This window comes from Scyliorhinus canicula, chromosome 13 (genome assembly GCF_902713615.1).
Source record: "Scyliorhinus canicula chromosome 13, sScyCan1.1, whole genome shotgun sequence".
Classification (NCBI taxonomy): domain Eukaryota; kingdom Metazoa; phylum Chordata; class Chondrichthyes; order Carcharhiniformes; family Scyliorhinidae; genus Scyliorhinus; species Scyliorhinus canicula.
In genome coordinates, this window is record NC_052158.1 from 121,586,853 (window position 1) to 121,601,549 (window position 14,697).

At 52.1% G+C, this 14,697-nt stretch overlaps 1 long non-coding RNA gene across 1 annotated transcript; it reads left to right on the forward strand.

Moving 5' to 3' along the window:
• The first annotated feature begins 773 nt into the window (after window positions 1-773).
• On the forward strand, window positions 774-14,353 carry LOC119976745. Its single transcript, XR_005462986.1, has 4 exons — window positions 774-1,096; window positions 2,798-2,937; window positions 12,998-13,086; window positions 13,849-14,353. It is a non-coding gene; the product is annotated as an uncharacterized LOC119976745 (long non-coding RNA).
• The last annotated feature ends 344 nt before the right edge of the window (window positions 14,354-14,697 follow it).

The window sequence follows — 14,697 nt, forward strand, 5'->3', positions numbered from 1 at the left end:
GCATCCCCAGTTTGAGGGAGTTAGAGGAAAATTTTGAGTTGACGGGAGGGAATGGGTTTGGATATCCGCAGATTTGGGACTTTTTGTGAAGACAGGTTCCAACCTTCCTGCTCCTACCACCACGGGGGATACAAGATAGGGTAATTTCTAGAGTATGGGAGTGATAAAGGCCGGTCTCTGGGTAGATGCGTTAAGCAGGATCAACACGTCCACATCATGCGCCAAGCTCAGCCTGATACAATTTAAGCTCGTTCACCGGACATACATGACGGTGGCCCGGATTAGCAAGTTTTTTGTGATAGAAGACAGGTATGCAAGGTGTGCGGGAGGGCCAGCGAACCATGTCCATGTGTTTTGAGCATGTTCGAAGCTTAGGGGATTCTGGCAGGGGTTTACAGACGTCATGTCCACGGTTTTAAAATCCAGTGTGGCACCGAGTCCAGAAGTGGCGATTTTCGGCGTGTCAGAGGACCCCGGTGTCCAGGGGGTGAGAGAGGCTAAAGTCTTGGCCTTTGCCTCCCTGGTAGCCCTGAGACGGATACTGTTAGCATGGAGGGACCCGAAGCCCCCAAAATCAGAGACCTGGGTCAATGACATGGCTGGCTTTCTCAGTCTTGAGAAAATCACGTTCGCCCTAAGAGGGTCAATGTTAGGGTTCGTCCAGAGGTGGTGGCCAGTTGTCGACTTCTTTAGAGAAAATTAACTGTCAGCAGGAGGGGGGGGGGGGGGGTGGTCTACATTACTACTGTTTTAGGAAGGTGGGACCTGTGAGGGAAGTAGAGGACTGCTGGGTGTGTAGACTTTTTAGTTAAATCTATACTATAGCTCATTGCATTGAATTTAATTTTAACACTTTTATAATCATTGATCTGCTTCAGATATTTTATGCATTATTTGCAATTTTGCCTGTTATAATGGTCAAAGTGCATTTGGATTGTTCAGCGGCGATTCGCTGGTTGCGGTGCACCCGGCGCCGATTCCGCTATGTTGGGAGAATAGCGGGCGAGACCTAAAATGGGAATCGCGCTGGACGCCAACGGTTTGCCATTCTCCCGGCCCACTCCAGCTGGAATGAACAGGCTCTCGCCCAGAAAAGGTAAGAAACTGACCGCACCTCATTTGCATTTATTTAATCTCATTGGCGAGATTAAAATCTAATGCCCCACACCCCTCACTGTAACATTATGATATACGCCACACCCCTCACTGTAACACTCTCTAATATACCCCAAACCTATCCCATTCACTGGGAGGAAAGCTGTGGTGATCCTCAGTTTCTGACTAAATCTGAGTCCCATTTTCTGCTGACGGCGCGCTGACCCCTAACCTCATGCCGGAGTCTGTGTATGTGTCCAGTGAGTGATGGGGCTTGCATTCTAGAATGTCCATCACTGTGGGTTTCATAATTTCTCACTAGTGGCGTCTCTTGGGGCTGTTTAGCTCACAGGGCTAATCGCTGGCTTTGAAAGCAGACCAAGGCAAGCCAACAGCATGGTTTGATTCCCTTAACAGCCTCCCTGAACAGGCGCCGGAATGTGGCGACTAGGGACTTTTCACAGTAACTTCATTTGAAGCCTACTCGTGACAATAAGTGATTTTCATTTCATTGGGAGGCTTGTAGCAGAAGCAACTCCAGATGGGAGAGAGATTCACCATGTTGTGAAGATTAAAATGACAGAGTCATTGCATGTTTCAGGTGTGACATGTTTTAATGGTGGGCGTTCAATGTGACTATTATCCATTCCCCCTAACTATGAATACTGACCTCACCAGTGCCCACTCAGTGCTCCTGAAACTTCTTAATGTTCCATGGTCTAGTGTTACGTTGAGGTGTCTCCCCAGGATGGACATCAGAGATGGAGGTGATCTGCTGCCTTTCACACCGTGTGGCCTTTGTTGCCCTTGGCGGATGTCCTCTGGCGGGCCTGGAGCCGGGAGGGTCCCGGCCAACTTACCAGTGTCACAGGTCTCGTCATACCACCCTGTTCTGGCTGCTGCCCCTGAAATGTGTGGGTGTCAGAGGGTGGGAAGTCAGAAGAACTGGAGACCAACTGAGTCTCCTTTGTGGAAGACCCAGGGATGGGCTTCAGCGCTTCCTCTTTCCTCAGGGTGCTCTAATGGCCCTGGGTGACTCCATGTGATGGAGGGATAGCTGGTGTGAGCTCAAGAAGCCTCTGAGTCATCTGCCACTGACAGTCCTGGAGGCTTCTGCATTGTCTGCATCATGGTGTCAAAGCCCTCAGCGATGGTCTTCTGTGACTGGGCCAAGCTCTGGAGTGCCTCGGCAATGTCCACTGTGTCTGTGACATGTCCCTGAACGATTGGGACATGTTGTCGAGCCTTTAGTCACGGTCATCAGAGACTGTGCCATGCCTATGATACCACCACTCATGATTTGGACGTCATACTCTAGGCTTTCCACTGAGGTCGACATCCTAGCAGTGTTGGCCTGGATGCCCCGCAATTCTGGCACCATCCTCTGTGCCTAAAGCCTTTGGGGGTCCTCCAATCGACCATTGCAGTTGCAGGAATGTCGACACCCCCTCCTAAATTGAATAGTTCTGGCTTTTCGTCTCTAACAGCTCAGGGAGAACCTTGACCAGAGGCTTGGCATCTGGGTGAGACCCAGCTGAGTGCTGGGATCCAGCAGACCTCTGACTTCTCGCTCCCTTGGAAGTTCCTGCCTCCACCTGATGTGCATCAGCAGCTGGATGGTGCCCACCAGATAGTGACCCAGGAGCCTGTCTGCTAATCTTGGACTGCCTAATATTGTCATTTTCTGTTTCTCGCATCCCAGGAGAAGACTGCCCGCAACCGCTGAGAAGTCAGGAGGGGGACCGCTGAATCTGCAGCTTCTAACCATGGCAGAGCAGAGAGCCCTGGTTGTGGTTGGTGGCCTGGAGGGAAGGGAGGTCACCAATGTAGAGTTCAGCCATGGTGAGGAAATGAGACCCCGCCTCGTTGCGGTTTCCCGTGACACATGAGTCAACCCCCCCGACCCCAACACCACTCCCAGACCACCCTCACCCCACACCAATCTCACCCCCACTCCACTCTCGCACCACCTGCACCCCCTCACCCTACACCATCCCTCCCAACTGCACATGCACGGGTTGACGCGCCGTCCATTTGGCGCCGGGAATAGAGGCTGGAGCGGCGTGAACCGCTCCAGCGCCGTGCTGGAATCGGTAGTCCCCGCGCCCGTTTCGCGCCGTCATGATTTCCATTTTGGAGAATCACGCCCAGGAACTCCTGAGGGAGTTGACGTTTGGAAGGGCGGGCCGACCCCAGGGACTAGCATCCAGACGGGTTTAGGGTTCTGTAAAGGACAGTCCTATCTAAGTGGAGATGCAGTCACAGAGCCAGGGACTACATGTAGCGTTGTCGGTGAGCTTCAGGTACCTGCAGGTACAATATGGTGGAGTCAAACCGCTTGCAGGAGCTGGTGCCAACCATGCTTGCCACCCAGGCCAACACCGCAAGGGTTGCGTCTGCGGTGGAGGCATTGTGGGCGCCGGTTTTGGCTATGGATCAGCATGTCCAAGGCTTGGGGCATTCTGTACAGGCGCTGGCTGAGGTACAAGACATTGTTGCCGCCTCGCAAGCCACCATATACCAGACCTACTTGAAAATCGCAGCGGCGCTCCTGAGTGTGGCCCAGTCACAGCAGGCCATGGCTGGGAATGTCGGCGGCATTGCCCAGGTGCTGGCCAACGTGGTGCAGACACAGAGGGAGGTGCCCCAGTCACAGAGGGAGATGGCGCAGTCACTGGCTGATGTGACGCAAACCCAGAAGGTGGTGGCACAGTCACAGCGTGATGTGTCGCAGTCCCAGTCGGAGATGTCCACTCCCTGTGCTCCATGGCCAAGCGTGCGGACCATGGCTGAGACCAGAGCGGGCCTCCAGGACTGGCAGTGACAGGTGACAGTGGGCCTCGGGGGATAGCTCCACTTGAACCCCCGTCCCATGGTTTAGCCTGGGGGCCATCAGGCACCCTGAGGGAGGAGGAGGTGATGGGGACCGTGCCGGTGACTCCTTTTAAAAAATAATCTTTATTGTCACAAGTAGGCTTACATTGCAATGAAGTTATTGTGAAAAGCCCCTAGTCGTCACATTCCATGGTACACAGAGGGAAAATGCAGGATGTCCAAGTTACCTAACAGCTCGACTCTTGCAGGGGAGGCGCCAGAACAGCGCAGCACCTCGGACTCCCCCATTCCTGACCCTGGTGCATCTGGTGGGCAGTGGGCAGAACAGGGCGGCATCAAGCCACCTGGAACACACGAGCAGCAGCTGGGCCCATCCGCCACCCCGCTCCCCCTCCAACCACCGTCAGCCCAGCAATTCGATGGCACCATGTGATGGAATTGCCAGCTCGAATGCTGGGATCACCCAAGTGAAAGGTGGGAAGTGCTATCTTGGGGAGCACCAGAGCTCATCGCAGAGCAGGCTGTCATTATCCTCCATCCCATGGACCAGACCCGCTGTTACTGCCAACTCAGGGCCCACATCCCGTAGTGCGGCAGGTATGCATCATGGAGGGAGTTGCAAGCAGTGGGGTGGGGTGGGCGGAGGTGAGGGGGCGTGGGGATAGGATGCGGCGTCGCTTCCACTCCCCCCAGTTGGTGAACCTGGAGGCGATCAGAGCGCCCCGTGCATGTTGGCCCTGGTGCGTACATCGTGCAGCCTCCCTTGCCTGCCTGGGCCCCATGATCTGCCCATCCATGCCCTCCCCCATATCCTCCTCATCGGACGAGGCCTGGCATTCCTACTCCTCCAGTAAGTCATCCCTCTCCTGCGCAATGTTGGGAAGGATTGTCATGTGAGAGTACCTTTGAGAAATGGGTGTTTATCAGTGATGTCAGCGTAGGTGGAGGTGGGCTGTCTGTCAGCTTTTTATTTTCGTTTTAGGCTGTTTGCTGCAGGGTGTGTTTTAGTTTTGTTTTCAGAGCTGGACAGCTGCAGTCACAGCCAGAAGGGGTATTAGTCTTTCTCTCTCTGTAATCTAAAAACTGTAAATCTATCCTTTGATGATTTAAAACTAATAACTGCTCTCAGTCGTGACTTTCACCTGATATGCTTCTGTTAAAAGTTCTTTTTTAAGTCTTATGGATGTTAAAAGACAGCTTAAGGATTACTTAGTGTTGTATTCTTTGCGGGTTGTATTTGAATTAATGGTTGCTAAGATGTTCATTGTATGTTTTAAAAAGGTTAACTTGAGCTAATAGAATAAACTTTGTTTTGCTTTAAAAAATACTTTTCCATTTCTGCTGTACCACACCTGTAGAATGGGCCGTGCGCTCCCCATACCAAAATCTATTATAAGTTGTGGGTCAGGTGAACTCCATGATACACTTTGGGGTTCTGGCCTATAACAGGATGCAACAGGTCTCCACGATGCAGGCGACCCTCTTAGCATGATACTGGAGGGCCCCTCCAGAGCAATCCAGGCACCTGAAACGCAACGTCAGGAGGCTGAACATCGCTCGATCATGGACCTGGTCACTGCGTGGGTATCGTTGTAGCGCGTTTCTGTGTGTGGCCTCTGGATCGGTGTCATCAGCCATGACCGCAGTGGATTACTCCTGTCACCCAGGAGCCAACCCCTCCAGTCGGGGGGAGCGTCTTGAACATTTGGGGCAGCACGGTAGCATAGTGGTTAGCACAGATACGTCACAGCTCCAGAGTTCCGGGTTCGATTCCCAGCTTAGGTCACTGTCTGTGCGGAGTCCGCACGTTTTCCCCGTGTCTGCGTGGGTTTCCTCCGGGTGCTCTGGTTTCCTCCCCCAGTCCAAACATGTGCAGGTTAGGTGGATTGTCCACGCTAACTTTCCCTTAGTGTCCAAAAAATTTAAGTGGGGTTATTGGGTTACGGAGATAGGTTGGAAGCGTGGGCTTAAGTGGAGTGCTCTTTTCACGGGCCATTGCAGGCTCGACGGGCCAAATGGCCTACTTCTGCACTGTAAATTCGATGAAATCTATGTCAGGAATCATCGAGTGTGCCAGGATGAAGGCGTCGTGCACACTGCTCGGACATCGGGCGCAGGTGTCTATGATACGCAGCTGATGGTCACATATCAGCTGCACCTTCAACAAATGGAGCCCCTTTTGGTTTGTGAGGAGCAGCCTGTCATCTGCAGGTGCTCGTTGGGGGACACGCTTCCCGTCAATCACTGCCTGGACCTGGGGCATCTCATTGATGGCGGTAAACCCTGCTGCCTGGGTGTCCTGGTGGCTGGGTCCACATTGAAATGGATGTATTGAGCCGCCTGGGCATATAGAACCTTCGTGATGGTGCGGATGACTCTGTGCACCAAGGTCTGTGAGATCCGGGACAGGACCCCACTCGCACCTGGAAAAAGCCTGTCGCTTAAAGGTTCCGGGTGACCGTCACCTTGACAGCCACCAGGAGCAGGCATCAACCCCCATACCCCCACGATGCCAGGTGTGCCACATTCTGGCAGAGGAATCTCACTGTCTCTCTATTCAGCTGGAGTTTTCGATGGCATGCCGGATTCGGCAGGTCCTCGAATGACAGGCACTGCCGGTACATGCGAGGCCTCATGCGGTGCCTCCTTGGCACTTTGGCCCCCCCTCCTCCTCGGCCTGTTGAGCGGATGGCTCTTCATCCTGGGCAGCTGTTAGCTGTTCTCTGCGGCACGCTCCTCTGATGCAGGCTCTGCTGCTGCAGCTTCCTCATCCTCGAGCAGCTCCAGTGGATTCCCCTTCCACTTAGACAGTAAAAAGGCTTTACTGGATCAGTCATTAAAAGCTTTCTAGCCCATCAATTTCACAGTTGCATCAATCCCCATTGTGCTCTCACCTGTTGACCCTGGCAAGTTTTACACCTCTGTGTTGACATTTGAAGCCAGAATGAAGTGTTAAATCTTCATTTATTTTGCTTTTAACATATTTAAATCACTATCTGTTGCATGGGACTTTCCAGGACACCTCCAAAACTGCATTTAAATGTAGAAGTCAGTGGGAGCTTGTTGACTTCCTGGTACATTGACCTTTCACACCACCACATCCACCACCGCCTGCACCCCTTACCACACCCTTCCCACCCCCACCCTTGCAGGTTAAGAAATGAAATGAAAAATACGTTATTATTGGGTAGTTATTTAGTTATGCAGGCATAGTTATGTATTTATGTATTTATTTGAGATTTGTTATTTATATTGTTATATTGTTAAGTTGGGGAGGCGGGACGGGGGGGGTGCAAGTTGGTTATGCGTGTTTTCTTTTTCTCTTTTTTCTTCCTCTCGTTTTAAGGGGGCTTTTTTATGGGCTTGGATGGGGACGGGGGTGGAATTGAAGATGGCGGGGTAGGGTGTGGCCGGGCGAAAGCGCGGGCTTTCCCCTGTTTCCCGCGCGCGGGACGGAGGAAGGGGGAGGAGAGAAGAGTGGGGTGTGGCCAGCAATGGCGGCTTTTCCCGCGCTGAAGCGGGGTCAGAGAGGGATGGCAAGGGGGGGGGAGGCCCCTCCCCCCCCACATCGGGAGGAGTCGGAGTGTGGCAGGGGCAGCCGGGTCAGCGAAAACCAGCTGACTCTCGGGAGTACGATGGTGGATACACCGCGGCTAGGAGGGGTCCTAGCCGGGGGGGGGGGGAAAGGGGGGTTAGGGGGGGATACCGGGTTGCTGCTGGAAAGGCCGAGGACGGGAAGGGAAGAACGGGAGGAGAGAGGGGGAGGGGCCATCGCCATGGGGAACGGGTCAGAAGGGGAGGGTCGACCCGGGGCGAACAGGGGACAGGACATGGCTAATAGACAGGGGAAAGGGACGGGTCGCTCCGCGTCCCGGTTGATTACTTGGAACGTGAGGGGGCTGAATGGGCCGGTCAAGAGATCAAGGGTTTTTTCACACCTAAAGGGACTGCAGGCGGATGTGGCAATGTTGCAGGAGACTCACTTGAGAGTAGTAGACCAGGTACGCCTGAGAAGGGGGTGGGTGGGACAGGTGTTCCACTCAGGCTTGGACGCAAAGAACCGGGGGGTGGCGATTTTGGTGGGAAAGAGGGTGTCGTTCGTGGCGGCGCAGGTGGTAGCAGATAAGGAGGGTAGGTACGTGATGGTGAAGGGTAGGCTGCAGGGAGAGAATGTGGTGCTGGTGAATGTGTATGCCCCGAATTGGGATGACGCGGGTTTTATGAGGCGCCTGTTGGGCCTCATTCCGGGTCTGGAGGCAGGGGGCCTGATCATGGGGGGGGACTTCAATACAGTGCTCGACCCTGGGCTGGACAGATCGAGTTCCAGGACGAATAGGAGGCCGGCAGCGGCAGAGGTGCTAAGGGGGTTCATGGAGCAGATGGGGGGGGGGTAGACCCTTGGAGATTTGGCAGGCCAAGGGCGAGGGAGTATTCTTTTTTCTCCCACGTCCACAGGGTGTACTCCAGAATAGACTTTTTTGTACTGAGCAGGGGGCTGATTTCGAGAGTGCAGGACACGGAGTACTCGGCCATTGCGATTTCGGACCATGCACCACACTGGGTAGAGGTAGAACTGGGGGAAGCACGGGACCAGCGCCCGTTGTGGCGCCTGGATGTGGGGCTGCTGGCGGACGATGAGGTGTGCGGAAGGGTCCGGAAGGGCATTGAGAGATATCTGGGCACGAACGACACGGGCGAGGTGAAGGTGGGGGTAGTCTGGGAGGCCCTGAAAGCAGTGATCAGAGGAGAGCTGATCTCCATAAGGGCACACAGAGAAAGGAAGGAGAGGCAGGAGAGGGAGAGACTGGTGGGGGAACTTATAGAAGTGGACAGGAGATATGCGGAGACACCAGAGGAGGGGCTGTTGAGGGAGCGGCGCAGTTTACAAGCCCAGTTTGACCTACTGACCACTAGGAAGGCGGAGACGCAATGGAGAAGGGCACAGGGCGCGGTCTATGAGTACGGGGAAAAGGCGAGCAGGATGCTAGCACACCAGCTGCGCAAGCGAGATGCAGCCAGAGAGATTGGGGGAGTGAGAGAGAAGGGAGGGAACGTAGTGCAGAAGGGGCAAGAGGTGAACGGGGTCTTCAGGGATTTCTACAGGGAATTGTACCGGTCTGAGCCGCCCAGGAGGAGGGGGGGAATGGAGAACTTCCTCGATAGATTGAGGTTCCCAAAGGTCCAGGAGGAACGGGTGGAGGGGCTGGGGGCGCCGATAGAGCTGCAGGAGCTAGTTAAAGGGATAGGCCAGATGCAGGCGGGGAAGGCGCCGGGGCCGGATGGGTTCCCGGTGGAATGTTATAAGAAGTATGTGGACTTGGTGGGTCCAGTGCTGGTGCGAGCCTTCAATGAGGCGCGAGAGGGGGGGGTTCTGCCCCCGACAATGTCACAGGCCCTGATCTCCTTGATCCTGAAGCGGGACAAAGACCCTGTACAGTGCGGGTCCTACAGGCCTATCTCCCTCTTGAATGTAGATGCCAAACTGTTGGCAAAGGTCCTGGCAACCAGAATAGAGGATTGTGTGCCAGGGGTAATCCATGAGGACCAGACGGGGTTCGTAAAGGGACGACAACTTAACACAAATGTCCGGAGACTGTTGAATGTGATTATGATGCCAGCAGTGGAGGGGGAGGCTGAGATTGTGGTAGCACTGGATGCGGAGAAGGCATTCGATAGGGTGGAGTGGGAATACCTGTGGGAGACGCTGGAACGGTTTGGGTTTGGGGAGGGATTTATCAAGTGGGTGAAGCTGCTGTATTCGGCCCCGATGGCGAGTGTGGTTACAAACGGGAGGAGGTCAGAGTATTTTGGGCTCCATCGAGGTACCAGGCAGGGATGCCCCCTATCCCCCTTACTATTTGCATTAGCGATCGAACCGTTGGCGATGGCACTGAGGGGTTCAGGGGGGTGGAGAGGACTGACAAGGGGAGGGGAGGAACATCGGGTATCACTCTATGCGGATGATTTGTTGTTATATGTGGCGGACCCGGAAGGGGGAATGCCGGAGGTAATGGAAATACTAGCGGAGTTTGGGGACTTTTCGGGATATAAATTAAATGTGGGTAAAAGTGAGGTCTTTGTGATACACCCGGGAGATCAGGGGGAGGGAATTGGGCGGCTCCCCTTTAAGAGAGCAGTAAAGAGCTTCAGGTACTTGGGGGTGCAGGTGGCAAGGAACTGGGGGACCCTCCACAAGCTGAACTTTTCAAGGCTGGTGGAGCAGATGGAGGAGGAGTTCAAGAGGTGGGACATGGTACCGCTGTCGCTAGCAGGGAGGGTGCAGTCAGTCAAAATGACGGTCCTCCCGAGGTTCTTGTTTCTGTTCCAGTGCTTGCCCATCTTTCTCCCCAGGGCCTTCTTCAAGAAGGTAACTAGCAGCATTATGGGCTATGTGTGGGCACATGGCACCCCTAGAGTGAGAAGGATTTTCTTGGAACGGAGTAGGGACAGTGGAGGATTAGCGCTACCCAATCTTTCCGGATACTACTGGGCGGCGAACGCATCGATGGTGCGCAAGTGGGTGATGGAGGGGGAGGGGGCAGCTTGGAAACGTATGGAGAGGGCGTCCTGCGGCAATACAAGCCTGGGGGCGCTAGTAACGGCACCATGGCCGCTCCCCCCCACAAGGTATACCACGAGTCCGGTAGTGGCGGCCACCCTTAAAATCTGGGGGCAGTGGAGGCGACACAGGGGGGAAGTGGGGGGTCTGATGGCGGCGCCACTGAGAGGGAACCACAGATTTGTCCCGGGGAACACTGGCGGGGGATTCCAGAGCTGGCACAGGGCGGGCATCAGGCAACTGAGGGACATGTTCATAGAGGGGAGGTTTGCGAGCCTGGGAGAGCTGGAGGAGAAATTTGAGCTCCCCCCGGGGAACACGTTTAGATACCTGCAGGTGAAGGCATTTGCCAGACGACAGGTGGAAGGATTTCCCTTGCTTCCCGATAGAGGGGTGATTACTGACTAATGGTACGATCTCTCTGCCCCCAGTCACCCCAGGCCATGGAACCACAACAAGGATATCTTCGCCCCCCTATGTGCCCTTCCACGGCCGCTGCCACGGCCACCGCCTGACGACACTAACTTGCCCTTCACTGCCACCGCCCCTACGCCTCACGACAAACAAACCCTCCTTTGGCACCACGATAACTCTTGTAGACTAGTAAAACATGACGATTCGGATCCTACAACAGCCCACACGGCCACGGCACAGAAACGGCAGATGGTGATGATTCAGATTCTGACTCTCGTTTCGGTAATCCTTTTACAACGCTGTTTGGTATAGAACCCTGAGATGTCCAGATGATGAGGAAGAAACACCGTCTAAGAATTAAGGTGTCCAAGTTCTCATGGAGCCAGCCAGCCATTTTCCTTCTTTTCTTCCCAATACATGGTTTTAATTGATGTCGGCCTGACACCCAATTTCTTGATACAGTCATAGTTACTCTTCTCACAGAGGCACAGACACAATTTACTGATCAATGGCCATTAAAGGCACAATTGTTGGATCTCACGTGACTACAAATTTTTTCTGCTCGTTTCGGTCACCCAGATAGGGAGTCACGGCACTAATCCCCGCCCTACCTGAGGATCCCCCAATGCATCTGGTCAGTTAAGCTCGGGTAGTGGAGCAATGGCACTGGTCACTGCCTTACCCGGGGATACCATCCATTCTTGCCCTGCTGCGGCCCACACGCACCTCATGTTCCCGTCACTTCGAGTACTCTGGAATGGTTCCCTACACTCTACGCTGTCCTTGGCAGGTCTCAGTTTTCCCTTCTCTGCTCTTTTATTGTGGTTTAAAGAATGCCCTTTGCCACACTCTGTACACTCACCCCTGTGTTGTTCCTTGTGTCTTAAAGCTCGGAGTCTTTCAACGAGCTGTCTGTGGAGGCCCGCGTCACTCTCTTTGTGGAGTCTTTCATCATTCTCTCTGTGGAGCCTGTCATCGCTCTCTATGTGGAGTCTTTCTGTGCTCTCTGTGTGGCGTCGTCTTCGTCTTGGGTATTGCTGTCATCCAATGTATCCAAGATCTGCCATGGCACCATGGTGTTGGATTCAGCTACCATGAGTAGAGTCGTGTTGAGCTTTGTGACCGTGTTGCTGATGCTGTGATCAGCATATCCGAATAATTCAGCCATGTCTGAGTAGTATTGTTCGAAAAACAAATCATCTTTTTTTGTTTCGGATTTGGTATCGTTTTCTTCATCCTTTTTGTTTTGGAATTGTTTTTGTTCTCTTCACTTTGGGTGGTGCAGACTGCTTGTTCCAGGGTGTTGTGAGAGTTATTTTCAACTGCTGGTGTAAGTTCAGGCGTTTTTCTGTCTTTTGAGGTAAAAAAATTGGATTTTACAGCTTTAAGTATCTTGTTTTTAATTTTCAGGCATTTCCCTTTAAAGTGGGCATGGTCCGGGGGTCCTCAGACGTCATGACACTCATGACGACATGCGTAGGAATCGATTGCGCATGCGCAAATCGGTCTTCCGTTACTGTGCAGATCTGCGCATGCGCGGCTTGCAAAATAGCTGATTTTAACTGCACATACGCGGCTTCTGTTTCCTGCGCATGCACAGACACAGATTTTCATCCTTTGTTCCCCAGAGACTGTGGAATGTGCTCAGACGCCATTTTACAGTGAATTTCAGCGTTTTTTCTTTCTAAAAAGTTCAAGTTACTTTTTCCTTTCGATCTGGACTGGATTTCAGCGTTTTGTCTTTGTGGGAAGTTCAAGTTACTTTTTCCTTTCGATCTGGACTTTTCACTCGCGATTTCTAGACTGAACCCTTTCTGTTCTGATAATGATTGTTTGAGTTTTGCATCACTCAGTCCCCGTGCAGTTTGGTCTTTGAGCATACAGTACTGTTCAAATTTCATTCAGTGCTCTTCAAATCTTTTTAGTATTATTTCTAATTTGGTGCTGTCTTCATCTTTCAAGTATTTAAAGCAATTATATGTTTTTCTACCTTCATGTCCTGCGATGAGCAGTGTTATTTTCATTTCGTCTGAGGCTGCTTCTAAATCATTAGCCATGATATATAAATCAAATATTTGTTTAAATCTTTTCCAGGCATTACTTAAATTACCGAGTATGTTCAGCTGAGGTGGGGTTCCAACCAACATCATCGAATCAGCGAAGTCTTCCCAGTTGAATGTCCGGTAGGAGTTTTCCTTGCCATTTTGGTCTTTCTGTGTCTGCAGCTTGGGTAATTTTGTAGTTAGCGTCTGAAGCCTCTCTTGGTACCATGTGTTGTTCCTTGTGTCTTAATAAAGCTCTTAGTCTTAAAGTTGAAGTAGATGCTTTATTGTAAGTTCGTTCTCTCTTCAGTGCTTAACTTAAAGTTACATCGATGCTGCTTGTCTATGTATAGCTACCAGTTCCTGTTCTGTGAAGTGTCCCCTGACTTCCTGTTCCTCTGTATTTATATCTCTCCCGTGCTCCCTCTAGTGCTTGCTCAGTTGTATTGTATCTACACAGATATACAATCACCACAACCCCCTCTTTCCTTTACCTTCCGTGACCCTCAGTCACTCCCCACCTGTTATTTACACATACGACACACTTGGTTGCCACATATGCTGCTACACGTTAACTACCTCTGGACTCTGGGACGAAGAAAGTTTATAAAACTGGCCGTCCTAAAATTCAGCTGGTTACGATGAGCCTCAACCACCACTGGTTGCAAGTAAAGAAAAGACTGGTCGGAGAAGTTGTCCACCCACACCCTGCATCGACCACAAGCTGCGAGAATCTCTGTACTTTAAAAATTGGTATTTCTTGTCTGTCAAAGCGTTATTTCAAAACAAGATGAGGGAGTCACACATGGTGATGATCATCATGGGAAATTGGATAAAGGAGAGAAAGACAAGTAAATGGAGATATTAACCAAAGATAATAACATATTATACTTACACCCCCAGGATGACATGGAAAACAGAAAACACAGGATGAAGCAAGGACTGCTGACATGCGTTTTGGTCATTGCTGGACTTCTGCAACTGCGCACGCAACGGACTATTTTAATGTACCCCACACCAGGCCCGAACACTACCACACAACATGACACTACACCACACATAGAGATAGACACTGACACCCCCACTTGGTGGGGAAACATCGCCAAATGGAACCCCTTTCATACACAGTAGAGGTCCTTCTGGTAATTGCAATAATCTGCAGTGTCATTCAGATACTTCAACTCCGTAAATGGCGAGCAAAAGCCTCCCACTCCCCGATATATACAGTCCGAGCCCCGTTCTTTGGAATTCAACAAACTGAACAAACATTTTAACCTGCTGTAAGAATTATAACCATGTAGAACATAGAACAGTACAGCACAGAACAGGCCCTTCGGCCCTCAATGTGGTGCCGAGCAATGATCACCCTACTTAAACCCACGTAATCCGTATACCTGTAACCCAACAATCCCCCCATTAACCTTACACTACGGGCAATTTAGCATGGCCAATCCACCTAACCCGCACATCTTTGGACTGTGGGAGGAAACCGGAGCACCCGGAGGAAACCCACGCACACACGGGGAGGACGTGCAGACTCCACACAGACAGTGACCCAGCCGGGAATCGAACCTGGGACCCTGGAGCTGTGAAGCATTGATGCTAACCACCATGCTACCATGAGGTACCTCTGTAAACTTTGCTAGATTAAGTAGAAATGTGATGCTGCTGTTTTTTAGTTTTTGCACTGTACATAAGTTCTTTTTGATATTCGCCAGCAGCATGAGAGTAGCTTAGATAGTGTTAGTTAGT